The 15,637-nt window shown below is 41.3% G+C and overlaps 1 protein-coding gene across 12 annotated transcripts in view; it reads left to right on the forward strand.

Annotated features, from left to right (window-relative positions):
• CYRIB (CYFIP related Rac1 interactor B) overlaps positions 1 to 15,637 on the forward strand; it is a 118,463-nt gene that overhangs the window by 60,654 nt on the left and 42,172 nt on the right. For 11 of the 12 annotated variants that reach the window (XM_080646805.1, XM_080646810.1, XM_080646807.1 and 8 more), the window contains one exon: positions 13,650 to 13,688. The exons of the other annotated variant lie outside the window; for it this stretch is intronic. The gene's annotated coding sequence lies outside the window, so the exon portion shown is untranslated. The remainder of the gene's footprint in view (positions 1 to 13,649; positions 13,689 to 15,637) is intronic. 12 annotated transcript variants of the gene reach the window in all.

A 15,637-nucleotide genomic window follows, 5' to 3' on the forward strand; every position in this document is an offset into this window, starting at 1 on the left:
TCTAAGATGGTTCATCTTTATGGTAACCTTGTCAGGTAGGTAATAGTATTCCCAGCTCACAGAGATGGAAGCGGGTTAGACTAAAATGACACAGCTACTACGTGATAGAACTGGGTCTTGGCTCTTAATCATTGTGCTGTAATAGTGAACACATGACAACCCCGCACGATGTAGGTTAATTCCTGTTAATTCCTAATTAGCATTAGGAAAGAAGGACTGAGACAGTTTAGGTGACTTGTCCAAGTGCACTCCCAAGCAGGATGAGGAAGGCTGTCATTTAAACCCAGAGCGCTATGACTTGTAGTCTTTACTAAAATTCTGTTTCAAAGTACTAATTTGAGGTCCTACATTTGATATATATTTAGAAGGCATACTTAAAACAGCACATCTCAAAGCTTTTTCAGCTGGAACACAGAATGGATAATGTTCGCTTGTTCCCTACTCTCAGGAGCATATAAAGCTTATAATTTCCTGCTCACTAACTATAGCTTCACCCCTTACCCACTCATGCAAGCATATTGGAATGCAAATGAGTGACATTTGTAAAACTTTGTAAACAAGGAAACCATTCTTAGAATTTCGATTCTTTAAATATGTACATTTCTTATGATGCATCCTACATCCTGATGGTGGTACCTTGGGTGAGAATGGCTGTTTTCAGAGATATTGGGTGGTTTTGTTTAAATAGAATACTTAATGTGAAGATATATTTTTGTAGCTATTTAATTTATTTTGAAAAGGTAATGTTCAGTGGTACCACTGTGTGCAACACTGCGAAGCTTTTAACCCTGTACAGTCATTTTCTGCCACACACATCATCTCCTCCTGGTGCATTCTAGCTGGTGCGATGTGGCTGGTGTATAATAAATGTAGACTAATACAGACACTCACTCTGCCTAGAATATTTCTTCCAGTCGTGAATTGGCATGTTCTCAGATCACCCAAATTAACCTAAATACGAATTTAGGTCAAATAATTTAAGAAAACACTTGCTATGAGAAAAATTATGACTGTTCGCAGATATTATTATTTGGGGATTATTTATGTCATTTCTTTGTTCTTAGGGTAATAGTGAATTAAAAGCACAGATTTAAATGAAATCTGATATTTATTGGGTCTTGAAGTGGACTTTTAGTTTGTTGACTCGTACTCTTGGTGAGAGATTCTGCTCACTGTGAAATTGTAGTACGTCTGATAGATTCTCAGATTATCTGTAAGAGGGGAATAGTAACATCTATGTTATGTGCCTCACAATACTCTTGTGAAAGTCTATATTTCAGTGCAGTGTAATAGGGAGTGCAGAATGTACTTTACTAATCTAATGCATTTATAAGTCAAATGATCAACTTTTTGTTTGTTTTTGATCATCTGGGGTTTTTTTGTTGTTGTTTTTTTTTACATCTGGCACAATACTTGGTATGTGATTGCCATTAATTACCCAAACAGTTATTGAGCACATAAGTAGACTTATAAAAGAGTGAAAAATATTAGTGGTCCCTTCTTACAGTAGAATAGAATAGCGGTCGCCAACCTTTTGGACCTCACGGACCCATTTGGCAACTGCTGGAATAGAAGACAGAGAATAGACCATGTGAATTCAGTGCTGGTGTGTCTTCCACAGATACTTAATCTTCCTTTTTTTTTTTTTTTTTTAATATATTTTATTGATATTTTACAGAGAGGAAGGGAGAGGGATAGAGAGTTAGAAACATCGATGAGAGAGAAACATCGATCAGCCGCCTCCTGCACACCCCCTACTGGGGATGTGCCCGCAACCAAGGTGCGTGCCCTTGACCGGAATCGAACCTGGGACCTTTCAGTCCGCAGGCTGACGCTCTATCCACTGAGCCAAACCGGTTTCGGCAATACTTAATCTTTCTAAACTGAGATTGAACCAGTAGCCAGCCAGGCAAAGGGGAGAAGGATGAGTGTAGGAAGAGGGAGAGGCAAAAGTCTGGAAGTAAGAGAGGTCATGTACATTTTAGAACCGGTTTCTGGTTCTGTATGTTAGTAATGCGGTCTGGGAAAGAGGTAGACAGTAAGCCAACCATAAGGGTGGCTGCTTGAGTCATGTTAACAAGTTCAGGTCAGTTTGACTGAACTCTGTGGGGAAACAATTATAGGATTTCTGGGGCGGGGCGGGGGGGTGGGAAATAAAAAGAAATACTCAAGTTTATCTTTTCGAAAGATTGTTCTCTCAGCTTTTGGAGAATGGATTGAGGGTGAAGATAGAATTACAGGTAGGCAAGTTAAAAGTCTGTTTGTTGTTCACGTCCAGGAAAGAATTGGTAGTGTACAGTACTCCAGTATTGACAATGGAGGGATGATGTTAAATCTATAAGATTAGATGATTTACTGGATGTTGGCTCCATTGAGCCAGCAACTCTGCTTCTGGTGGTAGAGTAGGGGATACGCTTCCCCAGAGGGCTTGCTACTGCTTTTTCATGTGCAGTTGAGATGCTGCTGGGGTGAAGGCAAAGCCAGTCGTATTCACAAACATGCATTTTACTTGACTCTCCACATTATTAGTCATTGAGAGTGAGTTGACCCACCCCAAAGTGGAAATATCACTCTGGAGACTCAAAAGGCTTCCGTGAGTCAGGCATTCCATTTCCCCAGGAGCCCAGTACCAGCTAATAGCTGCCTTACACCAGAGATATGCCTGAGGGCTGTGTCAGGGAGGCAGAGGCCAGAACTCAGGGCCACCGCCAGGAGGACACTTCCTCCCTTTGTGAGAGGCTCTGATCAGTAAAGACACAAGTCACAGAGACTTGTAACCCAAAATGGTCCTTAGGGTTGTGAGGCTCAGGGGTACTAACACTTTTCTACCTGCAGCCCTTCCTGATTGGGAGAATCCCCTGTGAACTTGGAGGAGGAGGAAGTACAGCCATGTAACACTGATTCCTATTACGCATTAGGATGTAGAGTCAACAAGAGGACATTGAATTGCCCCAAAGAGCCCCATCCATGGGTCACATTAACTTCCCTTTCCTACTGTAAATCCTGCCCAAATCATATTCGCTCAGTCTGGATGTCCTTTCCCTCCATGGGGTCAGCTAGGGTGGTGATCACCTGGGTTCTTATATCCAAGAGAGCCCTAAAACTTTAAAAAAATATTTTTATTGATTTTAGAGAGGAAGGGAGAGGGATAGAGAGATAAAAACATCACTGATGAGAATCATTGATCGGCTGCCTCCTGCACACCCCCTACTGGGGATCGAGCCCGCAACCCAGGCATGTGCCCTTGGCTGGAATCGAACCTGGGACCCTTCAGTCTGCAGGCTGACGCTCTATCCACTGAGCCAAACCGGCTAGGGCGAGCCCTAAAACTTTTGAGTCCCTCTCTAAGGTTCTCTGAATAGCCTCAGAGGGGTACGTATGGCCTTCAGTCCCTCTCGGGAGTCAAGGAGACCTCAGCCCCATTCCTTCTTGTTTTTCTCTGTAAAGCAGAAGAGTTTGGAGGTGCATGTGGGGAGGGATGGAGAGGGGCACAGAGTGAGAGAGGAACTCTGTACCAGTAATCAGTCACTTTTGGTCACTCTCCCGTAGTTCAACCAAAAGAACTTCTAATACTTTTGGTTTATTTTTTTTATTTTTTTATTTTTTAAATATATTTTATTGATATTTCACAGAGAGGAAGGGAGAGGGATAGAGAGCTAGAAACATCGATGAGAGAGAAACATCGATCAGCTGCCTCCTGCACACCTCCCACTGGGGATGTGCCCGCAACCAAGGTACATGCCCTTGACCGGAATCGAACCCGGGACCCTTCAATCCGCAGGCCGACGCTCTATCCACTGAGCCAAACCGGTTTTGGCATACTTTTGGTTTATATAAAGCTCTCTCTTGACAGGAAGGCCATGATTACTTACACAGTCTGTTTTAGCTTTGGGGATTCCTTGGCTCAGTAGTCACGGCCATGCTGCCTTTCATCTGAATGTGTACACAGGGCTTGCTGCCCCAACGCCATGACACATCCTTCCCTCAGCCAGCCCAGGGGAGAAGGACCACTTGAATGGCTGGTTTCAGTCCCACTTCTCAATGCTTAGTTTCTAAACATTAATTTGACTCCCTGTCCATGAACTGTAGGACAGTGGGGCTCCTTCTCCCCACCCCCACTAGGACGCTCTCTGATCCCAGATGTCTCCTGTTCCAGAGCTCTGCCCTTGGGCCTTTCTCCTCCTTGCTGGAAAGTCATGGCTCTGTCCACATCCTGTCCTTGTTGCCCACACTGTCCAGAACCATGACTGTCTGAGATCTTTCCCTACTTAGAAGCTAGTAAGTTACCCGGCCACGTTTTAATGGATATTGGTGAAGACGCGAGACTCCTGTGGAAGAGATGAAGGATGATTTATTCCTCTCAGTAAGAGCAATAGCCAGAGTATCAGCATTTGTGCTGGTTTCCTGACCCTGAGTTTAGACTTGCACACATAGAGGACTATGTTATTGGAGAGAAGCGCTGAGTTTAGGGAACCCAAATCTTTTGTAATGAGCTGTAGTGGGCCTGTCCTTTGCTCAAGGATGCCTTATATTATAGTGTAGTGTGTTATACCAGACAGTAGGCATGCCTGTCCTTTGCTCCAGAGGGAGACACTGTGTCTTTCAAGGCTGTTTGCTAAATAGATATCCTTGAGAATGTAGTCCAGAGCAAAGGGTAGTCGGCACTCTCAGCTTGCAGCACATTCCGAAAAGACAGACCTATGGACAATTCCTTCCTAACAGAGGTAAATTATACCTCAATAAATCTGAGTCCAAAAAAGTACCTGGCACGTAGTAAGAATGCAATACACAGTATGATTGCTGTTCATTTCCTTGGTCTGTTGGGGCGGGGGGGCGGGGAAAGGGGGGGAGCAAACCTATATGTAGTGATCTTGTTGGAATTTTGAGATTTTCTCCAAGGCAAGTGGTAATAACATTTACTCAAAAAGTAATGACTAACATGTTTAGACATCTTTTGATTTGAAAAAAAAATTATATTGACCTTTTAAGAATTTCAGGAACATTAAATTAAAGTGAAATATGAGAAAACCACCTTGGGTTGCAAGGTATGAGATTACTTTGCTTTTGTTTATATCAATCTACCTAAAGTTCTCTACTTAAAATTCTGGCAAATTCTAACATACAAAACAATGTTAATTAAGCCCAGCATTTTAAAGTTCTTTCCCTTTAGATCTTGGGACAGTAGAGACCTGGGGAGTAAGAGAGGCTGGCATAGTTAGCTGGGAGAGTTTTAAACTTGCAGTTTTCCACATGCGTGCATGTGTGTGAGTTCATGCGTCCATGTGTTCTTGCGCGCGTGTGTATATGTGTATGTGTGCACGCTTTAAAGGGTAAGGCTTTATTTTATCAACTAGAGCACAAAATTCATGCACTCTGGTGGGAGGGGGCCCCTCAGCCCGGCCTGCGCCCTCTCACTGTCCAGGAGCCCTCGGGGGATATCCGACTGCTGACTTAGGCCTGCTCCCTACAGTCGGACATTCTTAGCGCTGCTGCCGCTGCGCTCACCAGCTGTGAGCCCAGCTTCTGGCTGAGCAGCGCTCCCCCTGTGGGAGCGCACTGACCACCAGGGAGCAGCTCCTGCGTTGAGTGTCTGCCCCTGGTGGTCAGTGCGCATCATAGTGACCAGTCGTTCCACCGTTCAGTTGATTTGCATATTAGCCTTTTATTATATAGGATAGGGTAAGTGCCATTTAATTCCTCCCTTCCAGTTATTTTCTGTAAATAAGCATCTGATATTATTATTTTGAAAGCTAACTTTACTTGCTGAAGATTGTTACATTTGAACCTGTTTTGACTTAAATATTTAATGTGTTCTGGTGTTACATAAAAATATTTACCAAGTTGTTTTTAAAAGTACAGAGAAGTCAGCTTCTTCTTTTCCCATTTATTGAGCTAAAGTGAACATGAATTTACAGACTTGGAAATGTAAATAATCTAGCTCTGATGGTGCCAGTTCTGAATTGCTAGTGGGTAAAGGTAGGTTGATGCCTCAGAATCAAGGACTGCAGCATTTTGGAAATAGTCTTTGATAATTGGGACTTACTATATTAAAAAATGTGAATATATTAAACTAAAGATTTTCCTTTTTATTTATAGAACAGTATGTTGAAGCAGTAGTCAAACTATGTAGCCTGAGGTTGGCAACGTTTTGAAATGGGTGTGCCAAAGTTCCATTATGGTATGTGTCATGGTGACAACTGGCCAGGGTTCTGTCTTTGGTATGTGTCACTGACCCCTTCTTCATAGTTTATTAGCTTATTAAATATGTATCTTTTAGGGACTTAGTTTTAGATAATATTCTGTGTTCTTTCTGTATAAGCAACTTTTTGTTTGCTTGTTTGTTTTTGTTAATCCTCACCCCAGGATATTTTTTTCCCATTGATTGGAAGGGGGGGAGGAGGAAGGAGGGGGAGAGAGAGAGAGAGAGAGAGAGAGAGAAGAAGGAACATTCATGTGAGAGACATTGATTGGTTGACTCCCACATGCATCTTGACTCAGCTGGGGATGGAACTGCAACCCAGGTATGTGCCCTTGACCAGAAATTGAACCCATGACCCTTTGGTGCATGGGTGTGTGGGCTGATGGTCTAATCATTGAATCACACTGACCAGGGCTCTTTTAATTTTCTTAATGGTATCATTAGAGGTGCAAGGATTTTGAATTTTGGCGGAATCCAGTCCTCCCTCCCTCCCTCCCTTCTTTCCGTTTTTGAAAGGATCATGCTTTTGGTGCTGTGTTTAAGAAATCTTTGCCTAACCCAAGCTCATGAGATTTACTCCCATGTGTTCTTTTAATAGTTTTGTAGTTTTAGCTCTGACATTTACATGTATGATTTATTTTTAAAAAACTCTATATAGCATGAGGTAAATTTCTAAGTTCATCTTTTCGTACGTGGATATCCAGTTGTCTCAGCACCATTCATTGAAATGACCCTGTTTCCCCATTGAATTGCCTTGGTAGCTTTGTTAGTCATCAGTTGACTGTAGAGATCCGTGTTTATTTAAGGCTTTCATTTCTGTTTCATTGGTCTACATGTCTGTCCTTCTGCCAGTCCCACATGTCTTTATCACTGTAGATTTTCATACCATATTTTGATAACACAAATAGCATTCTTCTTTTCTTTTAAGAATATGTCCTCATATTTATAAAATTGAAACAATAGAAAAAGTAAAAGCAAAAATCACCATCTAAGTAGTTACTTTTTTGGGGGACATCTTTCTAGCTTTTCTGCGCACACATGCATGTTATATGAGCGCATACATCTCCTCACAGTTACACATAAAGACACGTCAGTATTTGCCCACGCTCATTGTTCTTGTGTTCTTTTTGAGTGAATACGTTTATTGTCAGCTTTGAGAGAACTGATTATTTGCTTTCTTCAGGCACTTCTGTAATCCTGTGAGTTTTTACTGACATAAACTTGTGAGAAGAGCAAAATTCTTTGGGTAAGAACTGTGAACGCTTTTTCATTGCTAGTAATGTTAAATGGAATTTAGTTCGCACTTCCTCTGCTGAAAGATAACTTTAAAACAAATTTTTAAAAGTGTGCTTTGCAACTGGATGGCAAATTATGTGTGAAGCTTTAACAAAATTAATCCCTAAATCCACTTTTAAACATTGAAAGTTTCCATAAATCTGCTCTCGAGTATTAGATTAACTTTTGGCAGTTGTGGTGAGTGTGGAGCCAGTAGATATGTGTGTGGGGTGATAGGGTTCCATTTGCAGTCATACGGGACTGATCCACAGGAGCGGGATGTTACCGTGTTCATAAAGTAGGATCGACCTTTGCTCTTTTGCACTTTGTGAATTCAGCCTTGTGACCCTGGTGGAGACTGTTCCTGAGATACTCTCAGTGGCCATCATGGGCCTGGGACCAACTTGGAAACACTTCTCTGAGAGCAGGCCAAAACCAGGACTCCCCTGACATTGACTTTTTCTTCTAGTATGATTTTTACATGATGAATACAAGGTTTAAAGCACATTTAGAGATGCAGTAGGTGTAAGAGGTCTTATTTGTAGACTAGGGGCCTGATGCATGAAATTTGTGCAAGGGGCTTGGCCCTCGCAGCCCGGGCTTCGTCTGGAAGGATGTCCGGAAAGTCGTTCGGCTGTCCCGTCTAATTAGCATATACGCTTTTATTATTACAGATTATACTTAATTTAAAAAGATTGGAGTGTAATCTCCGGCATTGGGGAGCCATTAAAGGCTGTGAGTTTGGGGAGTGATGAGTCAGGTTTCAGAAAGCCATCCTCCCATCGGTTTAGTGGAAATTTGGTGTTCAAAAAAGGCATGCTTACATTATGCGGGAAGCTGATTGCCCAATGAAATTATATAAACGAGGTTTTTTGTACAAGATTTAAAAAATTAAAACTTGAACTAAGAAATTTTCAGATGAAAAAGAACTCTTTACAGAAAGGAAAGCAGTAAACACATGTTAATGGTAGCTAACTGTGTGGTGGGGTTATGGATTTTTCTTCTGCTTTTTGTGGAAAATTTAGAAAAATGTTAAATAGTATATTATGTAATAAGATGTTAAAAATGAAACTCTCTTATTCTGAGTTTGGCCCTAAGTCAATAGATGCACATTTCTGTAGTGAGTTGTAAGAATACCTTGCAAGTCTTGCAAAAGAAAGAAGCAGAAAATGGATCTTGTGACTTCCAACACCCCATCTGTTGGTATAAAAAGATTCAGGAAGTTGGAAATTACAAGAGTTTTTGAAGTGATTTGTTGTAAATTGGAAGAGTTTTTGAACCAAGTTGTTGGTGTTTCCCCTAATCCCCCTCCCTCCCATTTGAGTGCTCCCCCACAAGTGCAGGGCTTTATGGTAATGACTTGGAGAGCTTGGGGGGCACTGGGTGGATGTCTGTCTCCCTCGGGCCTGGCTGTAAGAAAGGCTGGCTGTCCTGGCAGCACAGCACAGCGAGGTTACTGTGTGGGGCACTGCCCATCCTCCCGAAGTTCTTTGGGGCAAGAGTACATGTTTCCCATAGACCAGATGAGGGCACTATGAGGGGAAGCACACAGGATCAGAGTGGTATGGGCACGGGGATGGGATGGTGGGATGGTGGCGTTAGAGAAGTAAATGACTGGATTCCCAGAGGAGATGCGTCTTTCTGCATCACGGGAATTGTTGCAGTGAGAGATCCCCAGGGCCAGGAATTGTAGTAAGAGATCCATCCCCAGGGCCCGAGTGGTGAGAGCATGCACGGAATCCCTGAAAGCATTCCCTGACAGATCAGCTTTAAATGCTTGGAGCCCAGCCAAGAGAGCGCCTGTGCCCTCTAGTGACACCTGAGGTGGAAGAGGAGGGTGAGGCCGCCTCCTTGTTCCGCCTAGGCTAGCCTGCCACAGGCTGAGCTGGGCCGGGGGAGAAGCTGGAACCTTGGATGAAAACTTCTGATGGTTATACTAAACGGGATCTCTTAATTTCTAAACTCAGATCATTTTTATAACTTGAAAGTGACCAGTGTCCTAGTCTTGCCTGAATAAAAGTTCAGGGACATGACCGTCGCCACAGAATAACTTTAAAGCACAGTAGTAGCAGGACAAAAAGTTGCCTTATGTAGCGGCTACATCCCACAGATTCTGCTTGTTCAGGGTAATGGTTACAATTGTTTTTCTAATGAGAAAAATATCAATGAAAATGAATTTTTATAAGAAGGATGTGTCCATTGAGGCATTTTGTCATGAATAAAGTGTCATCAACTTTGGGACCAGACAGATCTGTGCTTGAGTCAGATCAACCCCTTATTAGCACTGATGTGGGCAAGTAAAGTCATTTTTGACGTTGATTTTCCTCATTTACTTTTTATAAATAGGGTAATACCTGTTTTGTGTTTATGAAAAATTATGGTCCATAGTAAAATGTGTGATACACAGTAGGTAGTCACAGATATTAATAACGCTCCTCCCTCCTGATAGCACGTGTCTCCTCTAGTTTTAAATATGTCTGACTCTCCTTAACATGTGTTTTGCTTCCTCTAAATGTGTTCCTTAAAAATACTGAATGATGAATGGATTCAGTATGACTACAGGATACTAGCAAGGATGTAAGAAATGGTAGTTTTAGTGTAGCTAAAGATTTCACTTTTGATTTGAAATGTGAAGGATTTTCAGAAATAATGAAAAGTAGTTTGACTTCTGTGTTGGTGTTTAGTGAGGAAGCATATGAATTGGAGGTCTAAAGAAAAGGTAGGCCCCCAGAGGAGAATCTTTTCATCGCTCTTCTTGGAGCAGTGTGGAATATATCCAACGAAAGGAAGGCATCATTGCAGAGAGAACGCACTGTAAGAACGGTTTTGGTTCTTTATTTAACGGATACATTTTATTGTTTATTTGCCCATCCACAGTGTGTTTAGTGGGGCGGTTCCCCTCCTCTTGATTCGAGGAGCTTTTCGTGCTTCCTTCGGTAGAAGCATCCTGTCGGCCTTGCTTTTCCTCCTGTGGGCTGACAGAGAACAGTGGAGCGACCACACACAGAACTACCTACCGTTGGTGCGCAGCTGAAGAGGGCGGTGGTTTAGAGCACCCTGGGCTTTTCCATCCATGACGCAGGGATCGGGGCTCTGCACCAGGCGCGTCTTTTTGTGTCCTCCTCGCTGGGGGGCGCTGCAGTGTCCTGTCCCGGCCTAGGCAGTGTCAGAACAGAGCAGTATGAGAGCCGTGACCCAGCTCCGCAGCCTGGCGTTTCCATACTGTTCACAGAAGCTCTGGGGTGATGCTTGTTTTTCAAGTAAAGGAAACTGGTGCTTAGATAATGTACTTTCAATAAGTGGAAATCTCCATTTTACAAATAACAAAACAGAAGCTCAGAGAACTTAGAAAGTGGAAACTCAACCCAGGTCTTTCTCATTCCAGAAACAATGTCAGGTTTCCCATGTATATTTACTGTTTTGCTTTCTGTTACAAATTACCACGATAATCTTTTCCTCTCTAGATGTGATTTTATCTACATTTACATGAACTATTGAAACGTTTTGGATTTTCTGTATTTAAAATTTTAATGTTTGGTCCTGTCTTTTCTTTTAAAATTTCATATAATGCTTCAGATAATTCCTCTCTTTTCTATATTTTGTAATTTAGTTTTGAGAAACTACTTTTTTACCTTGAGCATGTTAATTGCCACAGTAAGGCTACATGCTTTTAGAGAGCGTGCTCTTTTCATCACTGCATCTCCTAGGTACCTACTTTGTTATTATACACATAATAGACTTTCCGGTAAATGTTTGGTGGTTTTACTTTTTTTACACTTATACACTGTTAGACCTATTCTGATTTCTCTGTTCTCTTCCCCTTACTATATATATATATACCAATTCCACACAGTTTTAATTATTGGTGAGTAGGACTGATCCTTCTCATTTGCTCTTCTGGTTTTTTTCCCCCAAAATTTTTCATAGACTTGTATGTTTCTTTTCCTCAAATGGATATAGAATAACCTTTTCAAGGTCTAAAACAAAAAACTCAGATCCTGTACTTGTTGGAATTATATAAAAATGCACTTTTATAATGTCTGATCTGGAAACATGGTCAATAGGCTCTTTAATTCAAGTGCTTTATTCTTTTTCTAAGATGGTTTTTCAGATTGCTTTGCATATGTCAAGGGGAACTTAAACAAATTGAATTGAATTAGATTTTATCATACACCAAAGAAGGAGGAACGGTCTGTGTTGCATAACCAGACCATCATTTGAAATACTGCAGAGCTATCCACGTGTGACAGAATGTTCTAAAGTCATAACTTACATTTTATGTTTTGCTGGAGACAAAGAATTTTTAACACTTATTTGAAGAACCTCTGGGCTTGTGAATTTTATTTTAGATGCCTGGATTATCTAATTTACATGTTATCTAATAATCACTATTTATGCCCTGACATTTGATTAAGAAGGATGATAACAATTATAGTGTCTTATTACTTCTTGATTTATTAAGAATTAGACAGGATAAATAGGATTTTCCCCTACGGTTTTATGCAAGCGGCACCAGTTTCCCCCTATGGTTTATGCAAGTATGAAGGTGGCCAGCCAAGCCACTTGTTTTGTTTATTTCTGGGTGGCTGCAGTCAGCCGTGGGGAAGGAAGTTTTCCTTTGGCAGAAAAAGCAAAAAGTGTTTATTCATTCCATTTGTAGTAACGTTGATCCAAGAGGAGCTTTTGAGGAAAACCAGAGTGGTTAGGTCTTGAACATAAACAGCTCCAATTCATCTCCTAACCAGTAGAGAAAAGTAAAAAATTAGCATGATTAAATATAAATTATAGACAATGCAAAGTTCTAGAGCAGAAGTCACAAACTGATGATGGTTCATTAACCAAATATAGCTCTCTGACACTCTTTTGGCTTCCTGAGTATTTAGAAAATTCACTTAATTAGTGAATAACATTTAAAACCTGTTCACAAGTATACCCAGCAGCAGGGCATGTTAGTAGCAGCGGCACCCTTAGATTAAGCATACACGTTTGTTTGCCGTAGTTGGCAACCTGCTTCCTGCCGACCCCCTATGCGTTTCACTTTGCAGTCCTTTCTAGAGGCTCTTGAACACAGAATAGGTCTAATGCTGCTAATGCAGCTGACCTTCAACTTTGAGTTATTAGGAGATAGAATAGTAGGCGTGAAGATTCCAGGTACTGAGGGTTTGAGTGGAATATGGGATGTGTGAGAAAGAGAAGTTGTAGAGGAATCCAAGAATTTTACCTGAGCAGCTGGAAGGATCGAGGTCCGTCAGCTGAGATGGGGAGACTGCAGCCATAGGTTTGAGAGGGGAAGGTGAGTTCAGTTTTGGACATGTTAAGTTAGAGGTATCTATTAGAAATCTTAGTGGATGTACTGAGCAGGCAGTGGTATGAGAGTATGGTATTGGAGAAATGTTGAGATGGAATAAATACATTTGAGATATACTGTATATATGATACGTAAAGCCGTGGGATGAAGTGAGATCACAGGGAGAGGGGAGCACCTGGACTGAGCCGGGGCATGTCAGCATTCGGGGAGTTTGAGAGAAGAGTTCTGCAGAGATTTGCCTCTGGCAAATATAATAGGTTATTGTTATGGAATACAATCTTCACACCTGTAATTAACCTGATGTTTTACTAGTGCATTGAAACTGAAGGGACTTAAACTGTGATAGAATATAGGGGCCCAATGCACGAAATTTGTGCAAGGGGCTTGGCCCTCGCAGCCCCGGCTTAGTCTGGAAGGTCGTCCTGCTGTTCGGTCTAATTTGCATGTTAGCTCTTTATTATATAGGATGCCTCTTTTAATAATTTTAAGCCCCTGTTACAAGAATAAAAAAGAATTACTAATTTTTCCCTTATCTTGTTTCATAAGCTATAATGAGAACAGTGTACTTTTCTTAGTACACTTATTAGTCTTTGAGTGTCTTGAGGGTGACAACTGTAGTGTTTTATCAACTATTGGTGTTTTCCAGAGTGTAAACACCTTACTCTTAGTAGGTCCTATGTAAATAGTTGCTGAGTTAATCCAAGGAGAGAGAGACACACACACACACACACACACACACACACACACAGCATATACATGTAATATGTAGTTGCATTCATGAATTTTATTGTTAGTTTTAATAAAATAAAGTTATTTTAAAGTATAGTAATGTTTTAGACTTTCTTCCTTTTTTCTTTCTTTAAACAGGTAGAGGGACGAGGGCAGAATCACCAGCACTGGCTGAAGGTAAATATGTCTTTGGGGGAAATGATTATTCAAATGCAAACAAACATCATGATTTAAATTAAAAACTACATTGGCTAAACATAATTTAAGGAAATGTTCTCTACATACAATATATTGAACTGCTAAAAATGTCTTTAGGAAATAATACCCTGCAGTGTTTAGTTTCTGGCTTAGTCTAGGACAGTGGTCGGCAAACTCATTAGTCAACAGAGCGGCAAACCGAGCTGCATGTGGCTCGCGAGCCACAGTTTGCCGACCACTGGTCTAGGAAGTAGTGGAGAAATGTAAATTTAATTAGAACCTTTTTTTTACAGCTTTCTTTTCGTAGTAGAGGTATGTGTTTTGTTTTGTAAATTCCCTTTTAAGTCATTTCAGCCATCACCAGTATGGTTGATCAGAAAAGGTCTAAGCCATAATTCTAGTATGTTTATTTACTCATTTATGAATTTATTTGGAAAAAGGGAGGACACTTTTACATACTTCTTAATGGGAATTCTACCAATTAATTGGTTTTGGTCCCTTTTAAAATGGGTCCTGAGTACTCAAACATTTGTAGTCCTGTAATTGATTTAATTCTAACAAGTCAATGGTATTTGAAAGTGTAATGTTTCTACAGACTCTTTGCGTTCTAGTGAAAATGACCAGCTTAAATCTCTTCTGGCGCTCCTCCTAGTCATAGGTAGAGATACTTCCTTTCCGAAGGTGCCTGGCCTCTTCTTCGGCCCTGTGACAGCTCCGGGACGGTCCTGGGGGACTGCAGCCTCACCTGCGCCGTGGGCCGCAGTGCAGGAGCGCTCACGGTTTCTGGAACCATGACCTCTGTGGTCAGCCGTGAACCCTGGGGATCCCTCCTCAGAATAGTGATTCTGACAGTGATTTTATGAAGTAAAATACATAGATTAAAAAAGGAACCAGATAATATTGAAATAGTTAACAAATATTGAAAATACAAAATTTTGATAGATTAATATCTATGCTTCTGACATTAGAAAATAAGCTTAGACGACAAATCTGCTAAATACTGTACTTTTAAATAGTGATGAGTTTGCAGTAATTGTAATGTAATTTGAAATTACCCTGATTTCTATGGATGACAAGTTCGTAGGTATTTCTAATACTTCTTTGGTTTGTTGCCTATAATCTTGCTTGAAGGAACTGCTAACTTCCACCTAGAGGTTAGTGAGAGTTTCCCATCCAGATTCACAGGCACTGAATTCTCTTCCTGGATCCAAAATTAAGAACTCCTGTGAGTGAAAATCAGCCAGACCTTTCTTTGTCATATTTGATAAGTGCAGTTTTTTATGTTCTGTATCACTAATCTTAAAGAAGTAGCACTACACATCCATACATTAAGAAGTATCCTGATGGTGTGAGCTAGAAGTTTTTGAAATAGCTTTAAAGAAACTTCTGTTTGCTGGTTAATAATCACAGAAACAGCATTCTGTGGAAAACGGTGTAGAAGATGTGTTAAGCCTTGGAGTTTGCCTGCTTCCGAAGAACACACATTCTAGTTTCAGGAACATGAACTACACATGTTAGCATAAAATAGTTCAAGATGCCAACAGTTAACCAGAGAGATGCCCTCACTCGTTGCCATGGGAGGGTGCAGGTGTTCAGTGCTCTGGTGCTTGTGTTGTGGAAATGTTGGCGAGACCGGCACCAGAGTGTTAGACCACTGGAGTCAGACTGGATCTTGGTTCCACAATCTCAGTGCTTGAGTTATGGCCAAGAAAGAATTCAGAGCCCAGACTAAAACTATAAGAGAAAGTTTATTTAGAAAGTCACAGAGGTAGAAGTGAGCCGTGGTAGAAATGGGCCCAGGGAACAAGTAAAGGCAAAGGAAGGGCCTTGGAGTTGAGGAGAGAGAGAGGTAAAGGTGCTGCACCTGGGGGAAGAGGAGAGGGAGAGGGAGAGCAGCTTTTCCTGAAGGCCCCAGAGCTCTTAGGGTG

The sequence above is a fragment of the Plecotus auritus genome (genome assembly GCF_963455305.1).
Source record: "Plecotus auritus genome assembly, chromosome: 11".
Lineage (NCBI taxonomy): Eukaryota > Metazoa > Chordata > Mammalia > Chiroptera > Vespertilionidae > Plecotus > Plecotus auritus.